This window comes from Garra rufa, chromosome 22 (assembly GCF_049309525.1).
Source record: "Garra rufa chromosome 22, GarRuf1.0, whole genome shotgun sequence".
Classification (NCBI taxonomy): domain Eukaryota; kingdom Metazoa; phylum Chordata; class Actinopteri; order Cypriniformes; family Cyprinidae; genus Garra; species Garra rufa.
The window spans coordinates 5,935,034-5,958,089 of record NC_133382.1 but is presented as its reverse complement, the minus strand read 5'-3'; the positions used below and the strand labels follow the sequence as shown (position 1 = coordinate 5,958,089).

General features: G+C 41.3%; 1 pseudogene; it reads right to left on the bottom strand.

The window, feature by feature from the left end:
* LOC141298322 (integrin alpha-M-like) overlaps window positions 1–18,746 on the bottom strand; it is a 56,309-nt pseudogene extending 37,563 nt beyond the window's left edge.
* Window positions 18,747–23,056: the final 4,310 nt, after the last annotated feature.

Sequence of the window (23,056 nt, the reverse complement as noted above, 5' to 3'; positions counted from 1 at the left end):
ACACGCAAATGCTTGAATTAAACAGAACAGTAAAACAGCAATTCAACAGCTCCCAATTTAAGTAATACACTGTAAAAAAAAAAATAAATAAAAAAAATAAAAAAAATAAATTAAAAGTTTTAAATAAAATAAAGATTGTATGTTGTACAAGAAAATACTATTTCAGTCTTTCTACTTCTTTTCATGTTAATTCAATGTGTTACTTGGGTTTCTTTGTATTTATTTCTAAAATTTACTAGCAAAGTGAAAATTCTATGTGAGAACTGAAATTATAAATTCCAATCCCATTTTTCAAAATTGCAATTTTTTAAAAATTATTTATTTATTTTATGTGTATTTATTTATTCTACGGTGGTTATAGACATATTAAAAATAATCACATATCGTTGCTTTGCAGCCAAAAAAAAAAAAATGGACACAGTAAAAAATAAAACGCCAACAAGTCAAAATAAAAAAATACAAAATGAAACCAGAATCACTGAGTTGGGAAAAGGATCACTCCCTTCTGTCAGTATTTTGTTGAACCAACTTTTGCTTTAATTACAGCCTTTAGTCTGTTGGGATATGTCTCTACTAACGTTTGCAATACTTCTTTGCAGAACTGCACAAGTTTGTTTAAATTTGATGGTTTGTGAACTGCAGTCTTCAAGTCATTCCACAGATTTTCAGTGGAGTATAAGTCTGGGCTCTGACTAGGCCATTCAAGGACATTCACCTTTTTCTTCTTCAACCACTGTCTCACCCGCTGTGTGCTCTGGGTCACTGATTTCTTCCCATTGACAACTTTCTGGTAGAAGGCAGCAGGGCCGTGCAGAGACCTTTAAAGGGGCAGGTGCTCAAAAGTATAAAAAGGGCACCTGGAACAAGGCATTTAAGAGCCCCTCGGGTCCATCACCTCATTGTAGGCATCCAGTTACTTACGTAACAAGCAACAATGTCATTAATAAGACAAATAAAGCATTATTCAAAGTTTTAATTGCATTTATGTTTAGTTCAGGACTCAAACAATAGAATTAGTAATACTTTTATCACTATAAAAGGGGCTCTCTAAATAGGGCTGTGCTCAAAACATCAGTACAGCAATACTGTACTGTATATTGTGACACATTCCTTGCTGATACACGTATTATCACAGAGGCTTCTAGCAGCCAATGCTGTGAAGCAGTTCTGAGAAAGAAATGGAACATAAAAGACCATTTTAATGTTTAAAAGATTACAAATATTTTCTTTGGACCTATTAATTTTGATTAGAAATTGTTGTGTATTAAATTGTCAAACCTAAAGATTTTCTTCTCTCTGTTAAACACAATAATAAAGAACAGCTGTTATATTAAACTCTGTGTGGTCACTATTGAAAATATATGTGGCCCCTGATGTATTGTATTGTAAGATTGTAGACGGTAGAATATTAAGGCATAAAATGGCATGATTTATAATTCAGATACAGGTTCACACAAAAACAAAATATCTTATACAATGGAATTTCAGCCTTTATACCATTAAAAGGGATAAATCGAGTTTATAATTTATTATATTTTATTTAAAACATAAATAGTACTTAATTGTTTAGATTTTTAGAAGGCACATTAACATCTTTCACATTTACAACTGTTTGCTGCATAAAAACTAGGTCGATAATTGCAATTATTTGACCATAAAGAGCAGAAAAATGTGGAAATAAAAAGTCATTCTCTGCCACGAGGGGGCGCTTTAGGAGCGCTGAAATACTACGGTTTCCATGGGAACGGCAGTACACAAAACAGCATTAACGCTGTTTTATCAGACGTGAAATGAAAATGCCAAAGACACGTTTCTGAGGACAGTCGGCTCCCTTCAGATACATTCATATAAAGACATCCGTGCAGCGTTTTGATTTTGAAACGTGCAGCGTGCATATTTATTCAATGACATCATTGCCTTCTGAAGTTTTATCCAGCCCTATGGTGATTCTCTAGCCTGACAAGCCAGACCCACATAAATGTAGGGTCTGGGCACTCTCCATAGACAGGGCTCAGCCGGAGGGGTGCGATAAACGGTTGTCTTTCAAACTCCCTCTCCACGCAATAGCGCTAAAACCAATCAGAGCAACGAAGAAAGTGACGTAGTCAACTCCAAATACATCCTTCTTTTGTAAGAACGACCTCAGTGCAGTTTCATGTTATTTTCTCAGAGAAAAGCTTAACTTCAAGTCTTTCAGAGTGGCGGCCAAAGCCGATTCGAAAGAAAGTTGTTCGCTAGCAGCAGCCATCGCTCTATCTCTGACGGAACTTATGGTCGCAGGTCAGTCGTCATCATGTTAAACCCGCCCACCGACTCGTGATTGGCCCGGTCGATTTTGGATTTTTGGAAATCCCAAGTGAACGGAGAGTTACTAGACTGCCCTTGGAAGCAAATGTAATTGGCTGCCGCTAGGGGCGCGTCTAGATTCTAGGCTAGTGATTCTCGTCTTTCCGTCCCCAAATGTAAGACCTCCTAAATTATAATTAAGTATTTTCTTATACTATTTAACATATGTAAAACTTTTTATGGCCTTAAATTTGATACAACCTAATTGAGGAGTTTTTGAGGACCTGCAGGAGCCATCTCCTTTACAATAGATTTGCGATTTTTTTTACATGATGACATTAACATTATCGGCAGCTATTTCAGAACAGACTACACATGCAAAAACTATTAAAAAAGTATAAATACTCAGTGCATAATCTCTTTTCTTCACGTCATTCTTATAATAACAAGTAACGTTAAATCTGGTGAAAACGTACTCGGTTACTAACGTAACCTCGGTTCTCTCTAGATAGGGAACGAGTACTGCGTAAGTATCTTACGCTAGGGGAAAATCCTTTTCTGCGAGATATTGAAGCCAAAAATTATCCTTAATTTTGAAACAATGTAAAGCGCGTTGCCGCAGCATACAGACATAGGCGAAACAGCTTGTGCGCCTATTGGCTGCTCTGCGGCAACTGCAGCAGCCTATAGAGCGAGGCCTGGCGCTATTATCTAGTTTTTCATCATCGAAGCAACCAGAGCGTGCGCATGCACGGCAAGATACGCAGTACTCGTTCCCTCTCTAGAGAGAACCGAGGTTACGTTAGTAACCGAGTACGTTCTCTTATGAGAGGTCTCTCGTACTGCGCAAGTATCTTATGCTAGGGGACCCAGTGTAAAACGCTGTGCATGCTGAGATCTGACACCAAAGACCCAAGTGCGAAAGCCCGGGGTTCATACAGTTCATAATCACCTATAGAACTCACAGGGAGTCCGGGGAAGAGGGAGGGGCAACGCCGCACTCTTCCACATAGTGCAGCGTCACTCAGACGCTAAGTTAGCGTACATACAGGGTGGGGTTACGGCCTGAGCTGACGTAAAAATAAGGGTCTTCACACAGTTTGCCCAGGCACATCTTGTGCTACTACTTTCACTGTCGACCCTAGAGCTGTGCTCAGTAGACGCAGCATTCCGAGCTGATAACATCAGGTCAGACAACACTGATTATCTAGACTGACAGCAGCCTGGCCTGTAAGGCGGGAACCTCCAGGTTGTAAAACCTTATAAATGTAGACGGAGAGGCCCAGCCCGCCGCCGTACAAATATCTTGCAAGGCAATCGCACTTGACCAAGCCCACGATGAGGCCACGCCCCTCGTGGAATGTGCTCTGACACCTAGCGGGCACTGCATGCCCTTGGAAGCATATGCCAGCACAATAGCGCGTGCAAGTCCCCTATGCGCTTCACTGAAGCGAGAGCCAGCAGAAACACAGTCTTAAGAGACAGGTATTTCAAATCAGTCGTCTGCAGAGGCTTGAATGGTCCACCTTTCATGGCCTCTAGTACCACAGAAAGGTCCCATACGGGGACTGAGGGAGGTCTGGGTGGATTCAGTCCCCTCAGGAAGCGAATAACTAAATCGTTCCTTCCTATTGACTGACCTATAGCGTTGTCCTCGAAAACGCTGTTATGGCCGCCACATAGACTTTGAGCGGGACGGGGTTCTGCCCTTGTCCAGCAGCTCTTGTAGAAAGGAAAGCACCTCCATCACACCACAGTTAGTGGGTGACGAGTCGCGGGCTGCGCACCAACCCGAAAACACAGACCATTTTGAGGAATAGAGCTGTCTCGTAGAAGGGGCTCTAGCCTGCGTGATCGTGTTTAATACTCTTTTAGGGAGTTCATCATATATTCGCTGGTGGCCCAGACATGAAGGGACCACAGCTCTGGGTGAGGATGCCAAATCGAGCCGCTGGCCTGAGAGAGAAGGTCTCTCCTCACTGGTATCGGCCACGGGGCAGTGCTCGTCAGCTGCATCAGCGCTGGAACCAGGGCTGGTTTTCCCAAAATGGTGCTACCAGCAGTATTGTACATCCTTTTTCCCTGACCCTCTCTATCACCTGAGGAAGGAGAGAGACGGGGGGGAACACATAGAGATGACGGCGGGGCCATTCGTGGGCCAGCGCGTCTCTGCTTTTGGAGAAAAATTCCAGACAGTGAGCGTTGTTCAGAGACGCGAACAGGTCTACTTCCGCTCTGCCGAATTTTTTCCACAGTAGTTGTACTGTCTGTGGGTGTAGAGACCATTCGCCTGCTGGAACGTTGTTCCTGGACAGTCTGTCTGGCCCTATGTTTAGAAGCCCCGGCACATGCGCTGCTTTCAGCGAGCGCAGGTTGCGCTGAGCCCATACCAGGAGGCGTTCTGCAAGCCTGTATATGTTTTTGAACCTGAGACTGCCCTGGCGATTTATGTAGGAAACCACTGACATGTTTATTTGGGGACAGAAGCGCTTCAGCGCGTTCTGTACTGCCAGCATTTCGAGGCAGTTGATATGCAGGAGCTTTTCCCGTTCTGACCACTGGCCAAAAGACGGTCTGCCCTCGAGCAGAGCCCCCCATCCCGAGGTGGACGCGTCCGTAGACACCACTTTTATTCTTGAGGAAGTCCCCAGGCTTACACCTGACTGGAACCAGTCGACTACTTTCCACGGTTTCAGGGCTGTGACACATTTCTGATTGACCATGAGACGAAGCCGACCGGGCGCTTTCAACCAGAACTGCAGTGGGCGCATGCAGAGCAGATCCAGCTGGAGAACTGATGATGCTGAGGCCATGAGACCCAGCATTTTCTGAAATTTTTTGAGCGGGACAGACGCGCCGCAGCGGAACGAGCCCGCTGTGCGCAGAATGTCTGCTGCGCGCTGTGGTGATAGCCGCGCTATCATTGACAGCAAGTCCAATTCTGTGCCCAGGAAGGAAGTCTTCTGACTGGGAGACAGAGAGCTCTTCGCCCAATTGACTCTGAGACCCAGTCGATCGAGTAACATGGTTGTGTGTTCCACAAGCACTGAGCGAGATTGCGCTAGAATCAGCCAATCGTCCAAATAGTTCAGAATGCGCACGCCTTTCAGTCTGAGAGGAACGAGCGCTGCGTCCATGCACTTCGTAAATGTACGGGGTGCCTGGGACAAACCGAACGGCAGGACTGTGTACTGATATGCCTGGCCCTCGAAGGCGAATCTCAAAAACCGCCTGTGACGTGACGCTATCTGTATTTATAAAAAAAAATACGCGACTTTCAGATCCACTGACACGAACCAGTCTCCTTGGCGAACTTGCGCAAGGATTTTTCTGGTCGTGAGCATCCTGAACCGACGCTTCACCAGCACTTTGTTCAGTTGCCTTAGATCTAATATGGGTCTGAGACCACCGTCTTTTTTCGGTACCAGGAAATATCTGCTGTACAGCCCTCCTTCGCTTTGAGCTTGAGAAAGGGGCTCTATGACTCCTTTGCTCAATAGTTTCGCCACTTCGGCTCGAAGCAGGTGTGCTGCTTCTGTCTGCATTGTGGTCTCGACGCGCGCTGTATAGCGGCGCGGGCGTCGGTGAAACTGTAGCGAATAGCCTCCTTTTATAATGTCCAGCACCCATTTCGAAACCCCTGTAAGCTTTTCCCATGCGTTTGCATGAATAGCTAGAGGTTGAATACGAAGCGCGCTCCGTTCGTTCAGTAACGGAGTGGTTTCGGTGTGCTGTGGCACAAGAGACGTGCTCGTGACATTCGGGGCGCGGGCGCTGATAGCGGGAACTATTATGTCTGTGTGTGGATGTGGTTGTGTGGCAACAGGCACATTTAACACACTGCAAACAACGTTCGCCTGCATATAGGGAATGCCTTTTGGTTTCGCTTTTACAGAAACCTTGGGGCGTGCATAATGTGATGTCTGTGGGCACTGTGAAGTGGGCACGTTTACCACATGTGAAGCGCAATCGATCTGAGTCGATTTTATGTGCGCGGGACCTGTGTGACAGGCTGTACTTGTGTGTAGAGATGGGCACTGGGTAGTGGGCATTCTTACTACACATGAAACACCATCGGCCGTGGCCGGTTGTGAAGCGCAATCGATCTGAGTCGATTTTATGTGCGCGGGACCTGTGTGACAGGCTGTGCTTGTGTGTAGAGATGGGCACTGGGTAGTGGGCATGCTTACTACACATGAAACACCATCGGCCGTGGCCGGGACACCAGAAAATACACTCTATTGGGGGTTTATCTGGGTAGCCGTGAGAACGACTTTTGTGTGCAGGCAAACGGGCGACAGAGCCGCCTTGTTGGCTGTAGAAAACACTGGAACAGTCACATTTTCTGGAACTGGACGAGCGAATAACTTTGGTGGGGGTCCGGCAACAGCGGGACTCGTACACCGTCGTTTTCCTAGTTGTGCTAGGACGATTTCGGAGGCTCAGGTTTCAACTCAATCCTGGGCCGCGTCTGGCGGGGCGGCGGCCAGACGAGCGTGAACACGGTCTTGCGCCTTGAGCCTGACAGAAGATCCGAATAGGCCAGCGGGTGAGAGCGGCGCGTCGAGAAACGCGGTACGCTCAGACTCAGACATTTCAGAAAGCGTTAGCCACGGGTGCCATTTTCTGCAGCGCTGACGCGGCTTGGCGGCGGCGAAAGCGCAGCGGAGCAGGTTTGATGTCTGACGGCAAGGTTTAGTGGGGTGGGCGACTTAGCACGCCGTCCAGCGGAGGGCAGACATAAGTGGGCTGCTATCGCCTCTTCTTAGCAGCATGCGCGTTCCCCTTTTGGCGGGAAACGGAAATCCTCTTCCTCCTTCATGGCCCCCTCGTCAGCGGCGTCGATGGAAGCGGTGGCAGACAGCGGCCGCTTTACGTCCGGAACAGAGGCTGACGAGGTCGGTGAAGCAGGCGGGCGAACCGGCGAGCTTTGTCGGCTGGGGGAAGGATCTGGGGCCCGCTGGGCACTGTGCTTTTTACGGCGCGACACCGCGGCGGGCGGGGGAGCAGCCTCATTGAAGAAGGCCAGGCGAGTCCTCAGAGTCGCCATTGGCATCTGCACGAGCCGCAGGAAGGTATCTTTAAAAAGACGCTTTGCTCAGCGGCAACACACACTGTAGATTATAAAGGATATAGGCGCCGGAAAGCGCAGCAGGAAGGCACGGAAGGCGGCGTGGTCAGCAGCTTCAGTGGCTTGTCCCGCTGAGATGCTTGCAGTCGACGGCGGCTTCTTCTCCGGCTCCAGCGATGCGTGTGCTTCGCTTGAAGGATGAAAAATCAGATAATAGCTGCCTGCGAGCGGTTTTTATAGGCCTAGACCACGCCCTTTTAGGCGGGAAGCGACGCAAAGGGCGTGAAATGCCCCCATTGGATCTGGCGTCGCGCCAGGCCTCGCTCTATAGGCTGCTGCAGTTGCCGCAAAGCAGCCAATAGGCGTGCAAGCTGTTTCGCCTATGTCTGTATCAGTGTTGGGGTTAGTTACTCAAAAAAGTAATATATTACATATTACATATTACTCTCAAAAATAGTAATCCCTTACTTTACTTTATTACTCCCTGGAGAAAGTAACTAGTTATATTACTAGTTATATTACTAGTTACTTTTTTTCTTACACAAACCACTGTTATTCTTAACAAAAAAGCAAACATGACCTACTGCGTGCATCCACGGCAGAATGCAAACAAACAAAGCTCCTTTAAAGCTGACATCTCAGTGCATACGCGATTTCATAAAGCTCTTATAACACAATGGATATTATGCACAATTAATCTTTCATAAATGTCTACACTTTGTGTGTTGTGATTCGTAAGCACGCAATATTCAGCACTGTTCAAAACTTTTGAGCAGTGAGTGAATTCTATCTTAAACACCATTGATTGGCGATGCGTTCCATAAATCAGCAGATGGCTACATTTTAAAACATTCGATTTTAAATCGAAACTGCCTATTCTTGCGCTTACTAATCATATATGTTGTTCTTGCTGCTTTTGTGCAATAGATGAATAACATTTTTTTGTTTTTTAGATATTTTATGTTTAGATATTTCTATATTGCGGAAGTCCCGCGAATCATTTTAATTTCCCGCATCCCGCGCACACACACACACGAGTCTCTACCCGCCTGCACCAGCACACGCACTTGCCCATCAAGTTTTGTCCCGCGCCGCACTCTGTTGCGTTGGGTCCCGCGGGTTTGCAGGTCTCTATTTGCAAGTGCAGCTCTGCTGCTGGCTGCCGGGTGTCGACCAATCGGTGATGGTAATTTAATGATACCTCGTGCCAAACCCAGACCAATCACTGTCCCATTCACGTCCCCCTCCCCTTCCCTTCTGTTCTCTGTGTTGTCGTGTGCCTTGTGTGTGATGAAGGTGCTACTGGCAAATGTAACGCAAGTAACTAGCTCGGGAAAACTGTAATAATATTACTTTTTTCAGACGAGTAATGCCTTACACTACTAGTTACTGAAAAAAGTAATATTATTACAGTTTTCCCGAGCTAGTTACTTGCGTTACATTTACTTTGTAACGAGTTACACCCAACACTGGTCTGTATGCTGCTGCAACGCACTTTACATTATTTCAAAATTAAGGATAATTTTTGGCTTCAATATCTCGCAGAAAAGGATTTTCCCCTAGCGTAAGATACTTACGCAGTACGAGAGACCTCTCGTAAGAGAACACCACTTACCAGCAGCCACGAACGTGTCTATCCTTGGGGTTATAAACATGATCGGATCGTCCTGAACTTCCAGGTGGGGTCGTCACGTGAAAGGTCATCACGAGGGTCATTCTATTTACAGCTAAAACATTGTTAAATAATTTTACTAATAGTTCGATTGGGCAGGCTGTCGCGAATTCGTTATTTTTATAAATATTTTATTTTTATATTATTCCAAAAAAAATCTTAACAAAAGGGCACTTTGATCACTAAGAGCCAAAAGGGCAGGTCATACGCGTTCTCATAAGCTCTGGTGCATTTCGGTGCATTTTGGTAAAGCTTAGATATGACGACATATGGCCTTACTTGAGGAGTGGCTTTTTCCAAACAAGTCACATTTGTAGAGAATATTGTCACAAGCCTCTTGGTAGGCTCTCTTGGTAGACCAGTTTCCTCTTGGCTCTTTCATCCAATTTGGAGTGACATCCTGATCCAGGGAGGGTCTGTGTTGTACCAGATACCTTCCACTTCTTAATAGTTGACTTAATTTTGACTTCTAGATATTGATAAAGCCTTTTATTTATTTATTTATTTATTGTATCTATCTCCTGACTTGTGCCTGTCCATAACTTTCTCCCAGAGATTTTGGCAGTGCTTTGCCACACAGTTGATTGTTTACTTCAGTTGTACTACCAAGAACTACCCTGGAAATCCAGAGATCTCGCGAAAGCACAATTTGAATTGTCTCTGCAAGACACTCTGGCCTCGAGCAATGATGCATGTTACTGCAATACGTAAGCAATTCTGGGAACCAATCAAATCGGTGTATCTGATGTAGGCGGGCCAGAGGCGAGCTAAGCTGATGACGACAGCGCTGCAACGTACGGAATCATTTAGAAAACATTGAAAGAGATCTATTCTACAGATGAAAATCAGTTGTTTGAAACGGCTTTGGCCGCTACAAAAGAGGAACAGAAAGCCGCGCTCGAATCGTTCCTTTGCAAGAAGGACGTTTTTGCTGTTTTGCCGACTGGATACGCCAAGAGTTTAATCTATCAGTTAGCTCCGCTGGTAGTTAAGCACGAAGAGGAACAGATCTGAAGCGGGCAATGCCAGATAGCATTCAGCAGTCTCGAGTCCTGGCTCTTAAAGAAGTGGCGATAAATGTTATCGAACAAGGTCTACCGGGACAACCTGATCGGGATTGTGGTGGATGAGGTCCATCTCATTTACAAATGGTAAGAATCACTTGGTAAACTTACTGTAACGAAAAACTGAACTATTCAATAGTAATACAGTAGCCTAACTGGAACAGGACAATATGTCTCGCTGCTGAATGAAACGCTAGCTTCTATCCACATATTAGTTGACAGTTAATGAATAGTTTGATCGGACCTAATTGTTTTAATGAGATTGATTTGGCTGTCGTAATTAATAGTTATTAATCTTGTCACATTGTTTATGTTATAACATTGAAATCCACTCTTATATGTTTACCGTCGCTCTGGATACGTCACACCATGTATTGTTGTGATTGGTCTGGAGTTATCCAATTGCGTGCAGTGAGAATTTCAAATGCATGCTTGGTGCCGCCCCTCCAGTTAGGTCCTTTTCATTGCTTGAGGCCAGACCCATAATCTTAATAGATTAGGGTCTGGATTTTTCCAGGCTAACCAAGAACTGAAATGCTCCAGCAAAAGTTAACACCTGTTTGAGTTTACAAGTCATTTTTAGGAGGGGGTGATCCTCTTTCCAGCTCAGTGAATTTTTCTGGCATTTTAGTGTTATATTTTTCTCTTAAAGATTATAAATTGCACTGAGTAAATACAGCTAGATAAAAAATAAAAAATAAAACGGTTAATTTTAATGGCAGTCTTCATTTCAAAGCAACAAAATGTGATTATTTTAAGGGATTATTTATACCCACTGTACATATTTCAACAATGTCTTTTTTAAGTTTGGTGTAATGTAGTATAATTACATTTGATGTTAATGCTGCACTAAACCCATCTTGTGCAAACTCCATCCGAGATGAATCGCCAGTGGTCTGGGTTCCTAGCAAATAAAAGAAGCATCAACACAGTTAACTAGTAGCTGATTATTATTATTATTATTATTATTATTATTATTATTATTATTATTATTATTATTATTATTATTATTATTATTATTTTACATCAGCCCTGTTTCCTCTGCAAACATACCTTCAATGGCAATAATGTTCTCTTTGAGTTGATCACGAATACTGGCCAGCGCGTCAAAGTCAGTTACTTTGAACACATGTTTATTGGTGGGTAAAGATGCAATAATCGCCAGCTCCCTTGTTGCTTTGCCAACATTAAAAGCATTGCCAACCTAAGAAAAATTCAAAGTGGGGATAACGCTCTATAAATATGTGTTTATAACTTCTGGCATAATTTATTCAACCTCATGTCATTCTAAATATGTGAGCTTTTTATTTCCCTTTCTGAACACAAAATAAATTATATTTAAAATGTTTCATATATTTTTGTCTATAAAATGAAGGTCAGTTGTAAAAAATTACTAAGAAGAATGTGAGCCGTACAGGTTTGTAATGACATAAAGACGGTGAGTATATGATGACAGAATTTCCATTTTACGTATACATTTCATTGAACAAAATCATTTTGAAAACTTCAAATCTTTTCCAAAACAAACACATAAGGAAGGGCTACATATTGATCTTACCCCAATCGCATATCGCATAATATCTTTAGCTTGAGCTTGTTGAACAGCTTCAGTCAAGAACTTATCAGTTGATTCACCATCTGTGATAACAACCAGAATTTTGCTGGCTGATGGTCTTGCACCTCCTTTACTCACAAATAGCTCTTTCCTGTTAATAGGAAACAGTACAGAATATTTAAAAAATAAATAGTTTAATGATGCAACTGTATACAAAACATGTATTAATGATTGTCTTGTTTTTTCTTTTTTAAGTGTTTAAAAATTTGGTTGTAATTTTGTTCTGTGCTCATCAGTCTCATCAGATTATTTTGTCAGAAGTTTTGTATGGTTAAATATAATTTGAATGAATGATCAGCAATCATGTCTTACACAAGTTGTTTTATAGCTGTCGCTGTGTTAGTCGATCCATACTGTTGATCTATCCGAGTCACTACGTCTTCCCACACCTTGGCGTCTTTGACTTGTCGAAACATGTAATGAATTGTACAATCTGTAGAAAACTGTGCAATTGCAAACTGTAAGACAGATAGATAGATTTAGTTCCTGGTGCTATGAAAACTGGTGTTAAAAAAGTCATATATGATCTAGAACATAAATGCATCATCTTACCTGTGTGTCATGGTCTATAAAACTTTTGATCATTTCTATAACAAAAGCCTTCATCTTATTAAAATCTGCATAATCTACACTTCCAGATCCATCCAATAGAAAGGCGATATCAATTTGGGATTTTGGGCATTCTGAGGTTGGAGGAAAAAAAGTATTGCATGTTTTCATCAATCTGAAGCTCGACAGTGATAACTGTGTCATAACCCCACAATTACCTCTCAGAGTCTTTGGCACAGGTTTGCTCAAAACGTTTTTTGGACTGATTTCAAAGCACATGCCATTGTAAGTGGTTACGTCACAGTTCTTAGGTATGGTTGGACCACAAACCTGAGAAAAATTGAGATGGTATTTTTTTAACATGACAAACGCAAGTGTAAAATTTGAGTTGCAACATTTTTTGACTCAAATCATGTTGCTGTCCTTACTTTTTTAACATTAGTACAGAATCTAGTATTTTTCTTTCATGTTTTTGCAGTACAAATGTTATAATTTTTTTTCAGGCTATCATAAAAGAATTTGTCTTAGCCATGTATAAAAACAGCACTAATATATTATGTTCTTGAATTTACAGGGATTATTTAACATATAACCATAATTCCAAAAGAGTTGGGTTGTTTTGAAAAATATCATAAAAAATCAAGAATATGTGATTTGTTGATTCTATTTAATCTCTATCTAACTGAAGTATTTAATTCAATTAAAGTACAAAGAAAATATTTCCAATGATTTGCAATGATTTTTTTTGTAAATATGAACAAATTTAGAGTTTGATAGCTGCAACACACTCCAAAAAAGTTTGGACAGAGGAATGTTTGCCACAGTGTCACATCAACTTTCCTTTTAATTACAATGTTTAATCATTTGCAAATTTTTTAAGTTTTGCAAGCAAAGTACCCCCATATATATATATATATATATATATATATATTGTCACGGTACATGCATCTGTTGTGTTTTTCTCTGTCTCGTTATCATGTGGTATGTGTGTGTATGTGTGTGACGTCATGCTCCCCAGCACGCTGCCAATCAGTCCTCCACAGGTGCATCTCATCATCTCCGGCTATATATACTCACCTCGCTTTCATCTCCTCTGTCGATAGTTCATTCTGGATTTGGGTTCGTGTCAGGATTGTTGGTCGTGTCTTCGTCTCGTTGGATGTGTATTTCGTCAGTGTTCTGGATTTACTCACCTTCACGACATCCGTTGCACTGCACTACTGGATTCGGGGGCGGAAGGTAATTTTATGGATTTTTCGTTTGCTGTTCTTCACCATGTTCCACTTCTTCCCCTCAGTAGTGCCATCGCCGTCCACGCCCTCAACGGTCAGACTCTTCCCACCATCACCACCATATCCGAACCTGTTACTCTCACGGTGTCAGGCAATCACCGTGAGAGTATTTCCTTTTACATACTGGACTCCCCTCATGCACCCGTTGTTTTAGGTTTACCCTTGGCTCATCAAACACAACCCCAGGATTGATTGGCAGCTTAAGTCTGTGTCTGAGTGGAGCATTAAGTGTCATGAGTCCTGTCTTGTGTCTGCTTGTTCGTCTGTTTCTGGTGTTGTGTTGCAGGAAAAGACGACAGATCTGTGTAACGTGCCCGCGGAGTACCTCGACCTGAAGGAAGTGTTCAGTAAGTCTAGGGCTGATTCTCTCCCTCCTCATCGTCCCTATGACTGTGCTATAGATTTACTGCCAGGTACGTCTCCGCCTAAGGGCAAATTATATTCACTTTCTACTCCTGAAAGAGAGGCTATGGAGAAATACATTTCTGATTCTCTAGCAGCCGGGTTCATTCGACCCTCCTCTTCTCCAGCGGGGGCGGGGTTCTTTTTTGTGGGGAAGAAAGACGGATCTCTGCGACCTTGTATTGATTACCGGGGGTTGAATAATATCACGGTAAAGAATACCTATCCTTTGCCGTTGATATCTTCAGCCTTCGAGAGGTTGCAGGGAGCGTCAGTCTTCACTAAATTGGACTTAAGAAACGCTTATCATTTGGTTCGCATCAGGAGGGGAGATGAGTGGAAGACTGCCTTTAATACCCCCAGGGGGCACTTTGAGTACTTGGTCATGCCCTTCGGCTTGTCCAACTCCCCAGGGGTCTTTCAGGCACTCGTTAATGATGTGCTGCGAGACATGGTCGATCAGTTCATTTATGTCTACCTGGACGACATATTGATTTTTTCCTCTTCTCTCCAGGAACATGTGCAGCACGTCAGACGAGTGCTCCAAAGGCTGTTAGAGAATGGGCTTTTTGTCAAGGCGGAGAAATGCGACTTTCATGCACAGTCTGTTCCTTTTCTAGGGTACATCTTGTCGGCTGAGGGAGTTCGTGTGGATCCAGCGAAGGTTCAGGCTGTGGTGGATTGGCCAACTCCAGATTCCCGTAAGGCCCTACAGAGGTTTCTGGGGTTTGCCAATTTTTACCGACGGTTCGTCCGCAATTACAGCCAACTAGCCGCGCCTCTGACAGCCTTAACCTCCCCCAGAACGACGTTCAGGTGGTCTGACGCAGCCGAGACTGCGTTTTCCAAACTGAAAAGCCATTTGTTTCGGCTCCCATCCTTGTGACCCCTGATCCTTCAGGTTGAGGTTGACGCATCAGAGGTGGGGGTGGGTGCGGTTCTCTCACAGCGTTCGACCACAGACGACAAGATGCATCCTTGCGCGTTTTATTCACATCGTCTGTCACCTGCGGAATCAAATTATGATATTGGTAACCGGGAGTTGTTGGCAGTCAAGTTGGCCTTAGAGGAATGGCGTCATTGGCTAGAAGGGTCGGGGGTACCCTTTATTGTATGGACCGATCACAAAAACCTCGAATATATTAAGACTGCTAAAAGATTGAACTCTAGGCAGGCTCGGTGGGCACTTTTTTTCGGACGTTTTGATTTTACTCTCTCGTTCCGCCCGGGTTCCAAAAATATCAAACCCGATTCTTTGTCGCGCATTTTTGACCACGCCGATCGCCCGTCCACTCCCGAGAGTATTTTTCCTGAGACGCTTATCGTTTCAACTCTCATTTGGGAGGTCGAAACGAAGGTTAAAACAGCCTTAGAAGGGGTAACGCCTCCGGACGCTTGCCCACCGAACCGTTTATTTGTGCCAGAGGAATTACGGTCTGAGGTTATTCAGTGGGGCCATTGCTCTAACGTAGCGTGTCATCCAGGAGTCAATCGTACCATACGTTTGGTCAAACAACGGTTTTGGTGGCCTCTTATGGCTCGTGACGTTCGCAGTTTTGTTTTGGCTTGTTCAGTTTGTGCCACTGGTAAGACATCTAACAGACCTCCAGATGGGCTCCTTCAACCGCTGCCGGTCCCTTCGAGACCCTGGTCCCACATCGCTCTAGATTTTGTTACCGCCCTCCCGCCCTCCCAGGGCAACACGGTAGTTTTGACCGTGGTGGACCGGTTCTCGAAGGCGGCCCATTTTATCCCCTTGCCCAAATTACCTTCAGCCAAGGAGACAGCGGTAGCTGTCATTGACCACGTCTTTCGGATACATGGCCTCCCGACGGACGTGGTCTCTGACAGGGGACCCCAATTTGTATCCAAATTTTGGAAAGAGTTTTGTAAATTACTGGGGGCCACTGTTAGTCTCTCTTCGGGGTTCCATCCTCAAAGCAATGGTCAAACTGAGAGAGCCAACCAAGATTTGGAGAGAACGTTGCGATGTATGGTCTCTAGAAACCCTTCCTCCTGGAGCCAACAACTCTCAATGGTGGAGTACGCCCACAATTCGTTACCAGTATCATCTACGGGCCTATCCCCATTTGAAGGTAGTATAGGGTACCAGCCACCAGTTTTTCCCAGTCTGGAATCCGAAGTCGCGGTCCCCTCTGCCCACGCCTTTGTCCAGAGGTGTCATCGCACTTGGACTAGAGCCCGTGAGACTCTGCTCCAAGTGAGAGAGCGCACCAAGGCTAAAGCCGATCGCCACCGGTCTAAGCCTCCCGTATACGTCGTCGGTTCCAAAGTGTGGCTTTCTACCAAGAACATTCCTCTGCGTTCCGTTTCGAATAAACTTGCTCCCAAATTTATTGGCCCGTTTGCTGTCACCAAAATCATTAGTCCGGTGGCAGTCCGCCTCAAACTTCCTCCAGTGTACAGGAGAATTCATCCCGTGTTTCATGTCTCCAAAATTAAACCGGTTTTTTTTGCACGTATTAATCCGCCTGCCCCGGTTCCTCCACCGCCGCGACTCGTAGACGGGGAACCCACTTATTCGGTTAATCGCATTCTGGACTCGAGACGGAGGGGACGCGGATTTCAGTACTTGGTGGACTGGGAAGGTTACGGTCCGGAGGAGAGAAGTTGGGTGCCTGCCAGAGACATCCTGGATCACTCTCTTATTGATGAATTTAATCAACAGGTGCAGGAGGCTGGGAACGTCAGGAGACGTTCTTAGGAGAGGGGGTACTGTCACGGTACATGCATCTGTTGTGTTTTTCTCTGTCTCGTTATCATGTGGTATGTGTGTGTATGTGTGTGACGTCATGCTCCCCAGCACGCTGCCAATCAGTCCTCCACAGGTGCATCTCATCATCTCCGGCTATATATACTCACCTCGCTTTCATCTCCTCTGTCGATAGTTCATTCTGGATTTGGGTTCGTGTCAGGATTGTTGGTCGTGTCTTCGTCTCGTTGGATGTGTATTTCGTCAGTGTTCTGGATTTACTCACCTTCACGGGATCATCACGCCACGTCACCGCAGCCATCAAGCCCCTGTGTCACACCAGCCGAGAGATCTCACCACATTGCAGTTTGTTCACTCTGTTTGTCTCAATAAACGTTCATTGCACTGCATTTGCTTCCTCGTCTCTGTTTGCACTATATATTAGTGGCATTCCATCCATACAAGCTGTGAATGCTCCGCATATAGTTAATTTAGGAGAATAAATTCAGGGGGTACAATAATATAAACATGATTATAAGTTGATTCATTGTCATTTGAGATGTAACTTAAAGCTTAAAGACTTAGGAATAATTAACTAAAATTATTTATTTGCAAAATGGCAGTAATTTTCTTTAAATCTACCAGTTGCGGTTGCTTCCGGGCAAGCAGATTCTCTGCAGCTTTCTCGCCTTTGCTCTATTGCTATGACTCGTCGTCAGGATTGTACTGTAGCCTGTTCTCATTGGTTTGCTGGCATGCGGCTGATTTCATTCCTGAGGTAAGCTGTCAGTAAAGTGCTTGCCCAAGCGGAAAAATGCACTCTTGCTGTCAGATCTCAATGGCTGAAAATTATATTATGTTTGATGCAAAAAAAAAAAAAACTTGACTAAATCAAAAGAAAAAAATGCTGTAATTATTTACAAACACACACAAACATCTAAGTTGGTCAGTTAAAGATTGGAAATTTTTTCTTGGTACCTTTGTAAATTAAATAAAGGTTAAAGAGAATTAACAAATCACAAATTTTGATGTTATTGCATTTTATATAATGTCCAAACATTTCAGGAATTGGGGTTGTATAACACTTACCACTACACTTGAAGACTGAGAATCTAGAGACATTGAAAGTCCAAGTGACATGTTGACAGCCTCATCCGGGACTTTGTTGGATAAAAAGAGAAAATATTTATTATCACAAATAATAAAATTGTTATCCTATTTTACATACTTGAAAGCATCATGCAAAAAAAAAAAAAAAAAAAAAAAAAACGAATTACCAGTAATGGCCTTTGGCCTGCAGTTTCCTTTGGTGACAGAACAGTCGTATATTTGTCCTCTTTGAGTTTGACTGTGTTGAATTAAAGGATCACTCACAAGCAGACTATGGAAGAAGACAGAAAGAACAATAGATTTTTTTTTTTAAAGGAATCTGTGGCATTTATGACTGGGTATACCTGGCAAAAATTAAAGACAAAAACATATGGACATCAGCATGGTTTTGGTTAGTGTTGCATAGTATTTTAAATTACTGAAAATCACAGAAATCTTTTTTAAAACTATACTGACAAATGTGGTTTTCTTATATATTTTTTTTTTAACTGAACCAGAACAGTCTCCAGTGTCTCTATTCTATTTTAATTTAGTAATGGACAAAAAAAAAATGACTAGCTTGACCTATATTACAGTGACAACAGTAGCTAGCTGTAAGAAATGTATTTGCCTTGTAGTGCCTTCTGACTAAAACCGAAAAACAGAAACAAAATTGCACAACTCAGATGTAGAAAGTTTATCTTAAAAGATTAAATGAATGTCTTGTTATATATTATCAGAGTTTGTCATTTTAAGTGGTTTTACTTGAGTAATTCATTAATTTATTACACACATTACAGCTTTTGATTAGTGGCTTTAATATCCACATCAGTCTTGGTTTCAAATATTGTGAAGCTTTTAATGTTTGTTTTGAGTGAGCTGTGGTATTGAGTGAGCTCACCTTGCACCTTCCTGTATCACTTTATAGCCAAAGCCATTGTTTGCATTGTTTGTGAAAGTTTTCCAGGTCACAGGATCAATGTTGAAAGCCATTATTGAATGGCATACTAAGTAAAAGAAAGGAAAATGATAAGTCTTTAAATGAATTATGAAACTAAGTACCTTCCTCAATAACAATTTGTAGCAGATATTGAATTTTTTGGGGCCAGTATGTAAGATTAAATTATACTTATAATGTAAATCGATGACTAAGTTCATGAACTGCATATAAATATCAGTTGTCACTCTATGGCCTCATGACAGTGCTAGTTTCTGTCAGTTAAAACAGCTCAGGCATGCATTTTAGTCTGAGACTATAGGCGTCTTATCGCCTATAAGTCTTATCTGTGAAACAGGATATCCATAAATAAACTGTCTTAGTAAGATTATATTTAAATGCTTTTTTTTAATCAACGCTCTGTAGTAAAAAAAAAAAAAAAAAACATAATGCATTGCAATACAATGATTACTGAGAAATGCACAAATAAACATTACTAAAAGCCTGATGATCATGATTGATACTCACATTTTAATGTGATTTATCTAAATGATGTACTGTATGGATAATCAAGTAAATCTGTAAGTTGTTTCAGTCGTTTCAGTCCATGTTTACTTTATAAAGCAAGGTCTAACAGATATAACAGAATCTGCAATCTGTTCAGCTTACAGCAAGTATACAAGTGAAGAAAATAGTTTTTTTCTGATTACTATCTTTATGGCATTAGGTAATTTCAGTATAGCTTATGCTACATATTTAATTACACATACATTTGAACTTACCATAAAACAAACACAAAGGCAACCGGAAATTCCAGTCCATTTTTTGCATCAAGGTAAAACAGAGGTGGAGAGTGAACAAAAGACACTGATACTAGTCACAAGTTTGAGTGAAGAACCTTAGGTGGGACTGAGAGAAAAATCAAATGAAAAATAGAGGTATGCATGAGACTAAAGAGGAACTACCACAGAGGAAACTATATTCTACCAACAAAACCTCTTCAACCTTCTCATTCTGTATTTTTTTAACCATTACTGTGACTAAAAATAAATGACAGATCATTTTCAGAATTTCCACAGAGGATATTCTATTTTGCATATCTTGAAATCAAAACCAACAGTAGTGATTCTGACATAAAAGTAGGCGAATAAGAAAATAAAATAGTTGTTTACAAAAGCTTTTTAATTGATCATAACCTACAATTGCAATATATTATTTTGTCATTAAAAGTCCCTGGAAAAAACATAGTGAATAATAGTAACCAGTCAAATCAAACCATATGGCAAGCTGTTTTAACATTTAAACTATAAAATATAATGTTATCTATTTTCATTATTTTTTTTTAGCTTCTAGTATCTATTCCATTATACACTAGAACTTAGTTGTTGGCTGAGTAGTGCTTATTCTATAGATACTAGCATCTCTTTTAAAGATACTAGCTCTTATTCTTTAAAAACTATAATTTGTGTTTATTACATACAGCTAGAACTACTATAGATTGTAGTATAAAGGCCTTTCCACACAGAGCGTGAACATTCGCGCAGTGAAAAAATGAATGCTTTTTTAACAACCAGTCTGACGAATCCTTTCATATATTTCCGTATGCAACTCATGGTATTTTTATAATAATAAAGGATGTTTATAATAATAAGCAGTGTGGCATTATTAAACATACAAAGATGCAAACTGCAGATAACAATCAGATGTTATTACTTAAGCACTCAATGATGGTTTAAAGTAGGTTTTAAGCAAACACATTAATAATTATATAAATTGTCAAATGTGGCATTATGCCAGTTTTTCTTCTATTTACGTTTTAAGATGTTTTCTTGTAAGCATTATAGATTCATAGATAGTTTGTGTCTGGCGTAGAAGTAAACTTTATTTATCTTAAGTTAATGCTGTATATTGAGCAGTGGATGATGTTAAATATACAAAATTGATACATATCTGAGGAAAATGCATTGTTGGTTGACACCACCTCGCGTGCAGGCGTGAATTAGCAGAAAGCGAACAATCGATTCGCGCTCGGTGTGAAAGCACCATTCATTGACAATTCGCCTTGCGTTTTCGCATCGCGCTCAGTGTGGAAAGGCCTTTAGGTTGTACTTATCTCAATAGTTACTAGCTATTCTGTTACTAGTAAACCATTGCAAGTACTAGTGCCCAATAAATAAGTACACACACATAAATGTAGTCCTGTGTGTGTGTGTGTGTGTGTGTGTGTGTGTGCTTAATTACACTCCGCCCTCTCCATGTTATCTAATGGTACGCGAGGCAAACTAAATAATTAAATTTCACTTTAAATAATTGTTTTTCAAAGATGTTTTTTTTTTTTTTGTAATTTTATGTAGTTTTTATCACGCTGATGTAAGTTCAAGTGCTCGTTTTTTAAATAAGTTTGGTTTTAGTTATGTGATGCTATTGAAAAGGCAGCATGACGTCATGATTGACAGCTGATATTGACAGATTCTCTGAGTGAACTGAGGCACCAACAGACTTTTTTTGGTATCTTCAGGTGGAGATTGGGGTTTTATTTACCTTATTTTAACACAAGCCTCTGGTACGGCAATAAGCAGACAAATATAGAAGCAGTCAGTCTAATTATACTGCGCAGATATGGGTACAGAGTTCTCTACTGCACAGACTCTGGTTCCAAATCAGCTGCTTCACTTTTCTTCAATGGAAGAGAGTGAAGTTGCGTTGTCCATCTTTTTTTTTTTTTTTACAGTAAATGGTAGCATGAAAACAGATATCAGTACCTTTTAAGGATTAAATGTTAAAGCGGCTAGCCATATGTTGGAGGGAAAGGTCACAGCATTATACATAAAAAAAATACAGAAGCATGACTAAAATAACCCTAAACTACTTGTGTACTGTCATCATGATCAACAACAAGCATCTTCTGTTATTACTTGAATGTACACTTTTTAATTTATTTGAATATACTTAAGTTTATTATGTGTCTGGTACTCACCTTATTAATGAATAGAAATTGTAATTTGCAAGTCAAGCTGCAAATTCCTCCTCAGCGTCAGCTGTCTCCGTAATAAGCCTATGATCTGTGTAGCATGATTAATGAATCTATTAGCAAGAATGCTTTCCTTCCTTTTGCCATCAAAGCAGAAGTTGCATAGTATAAATTAAGCGCAGTCGGGAGGACAATCGCACTTTGGCACCTTATAAGGCAACTGTGCACTTGATGTATCTCTTGAATCTGACACCTCAGCTGCACAATCGTTTCTCAACACAGAATACTCTGACTCACTTTCAAACTCAAACCTTCATTTCCTACACAAATAAAGTTTTGCATACAAAGAGAATTACACAACTACAATGCATATTGCCAAAAGTATTTTTTACTTTCTTTCTTTTTTTTTGCCTTTTTTTATTCTGTGTTTTTTATTCTATATTAAAGAAATCGAAAGAAACATGATAAGAAAACATCTCTAAAAGAGTGTACATGTGAGTGTACATGTTCTTATTGAAAATATTCGAAAAAATTCAAGTCAAATTAATTTTTTTATAATGTAAAAAGTAAAAAAAAAAAAAAACACTTAGAATGAAGGATGACCCTTGCAGTTAAAATGGTCAGGTTGAAACATTATTGTTTACTGTTTAATCTTTCGTTATAATGCATCTATTTGTGTGTGTGATCCACATCTTTTGTCTTTTGTTCTGTTATAATGATTTTTACTTATTGTTCAAAAGTTTGTTCAAAAGATTTTTTAAAGGAAAGGCAAACTTTTATTCAGCAAGAATGTATTAAACTAATCAAAAGAGACATTTATGTTACAAAAGCTTTCTAGTTCAAATAAATGCTGCTCCTTTGAATTTTCAATTCATTAAAAACATCTTGAAAAAATTAGCACAACTGTTTGTTTCTTAAGATGTAAATCAGCATTATCAGAATGATTTCTAGATGATCCAGGGCTGTGAAATGTGGTGAAGATTCAATGGGCCCACAGCTATCGGGGGGCCCAGAGATTTCAGTCGGGTGTTGAATGCAGCTTTTGTTATCCTAATCTTTCAAGTCTGTAGGAAATGTTTTCTAAACAGGCTGGCCTCAAACATTTGGATGGTAGTGCATCTATTTCTCACAATCTACCAAAAAAATATGTGACTTCCTGACTCACAACCACACAACCATAAATATACAGGAAGTGTATGTGTATATTTGGTAGAAGCAAGAAAGTGAGGAGGGTATATGATCTAAGAAAACCTCAATAAAGATCAAATGAACACAAGCAGACTATAAAACTGTTCAATTAAACATAGCATGGCTTTGTGAACTCTTACATGTATTAGAATAGAATAGAATAGAATAGAATAGAATAGAATAGAATAGAATAGAACAGAATAGAAT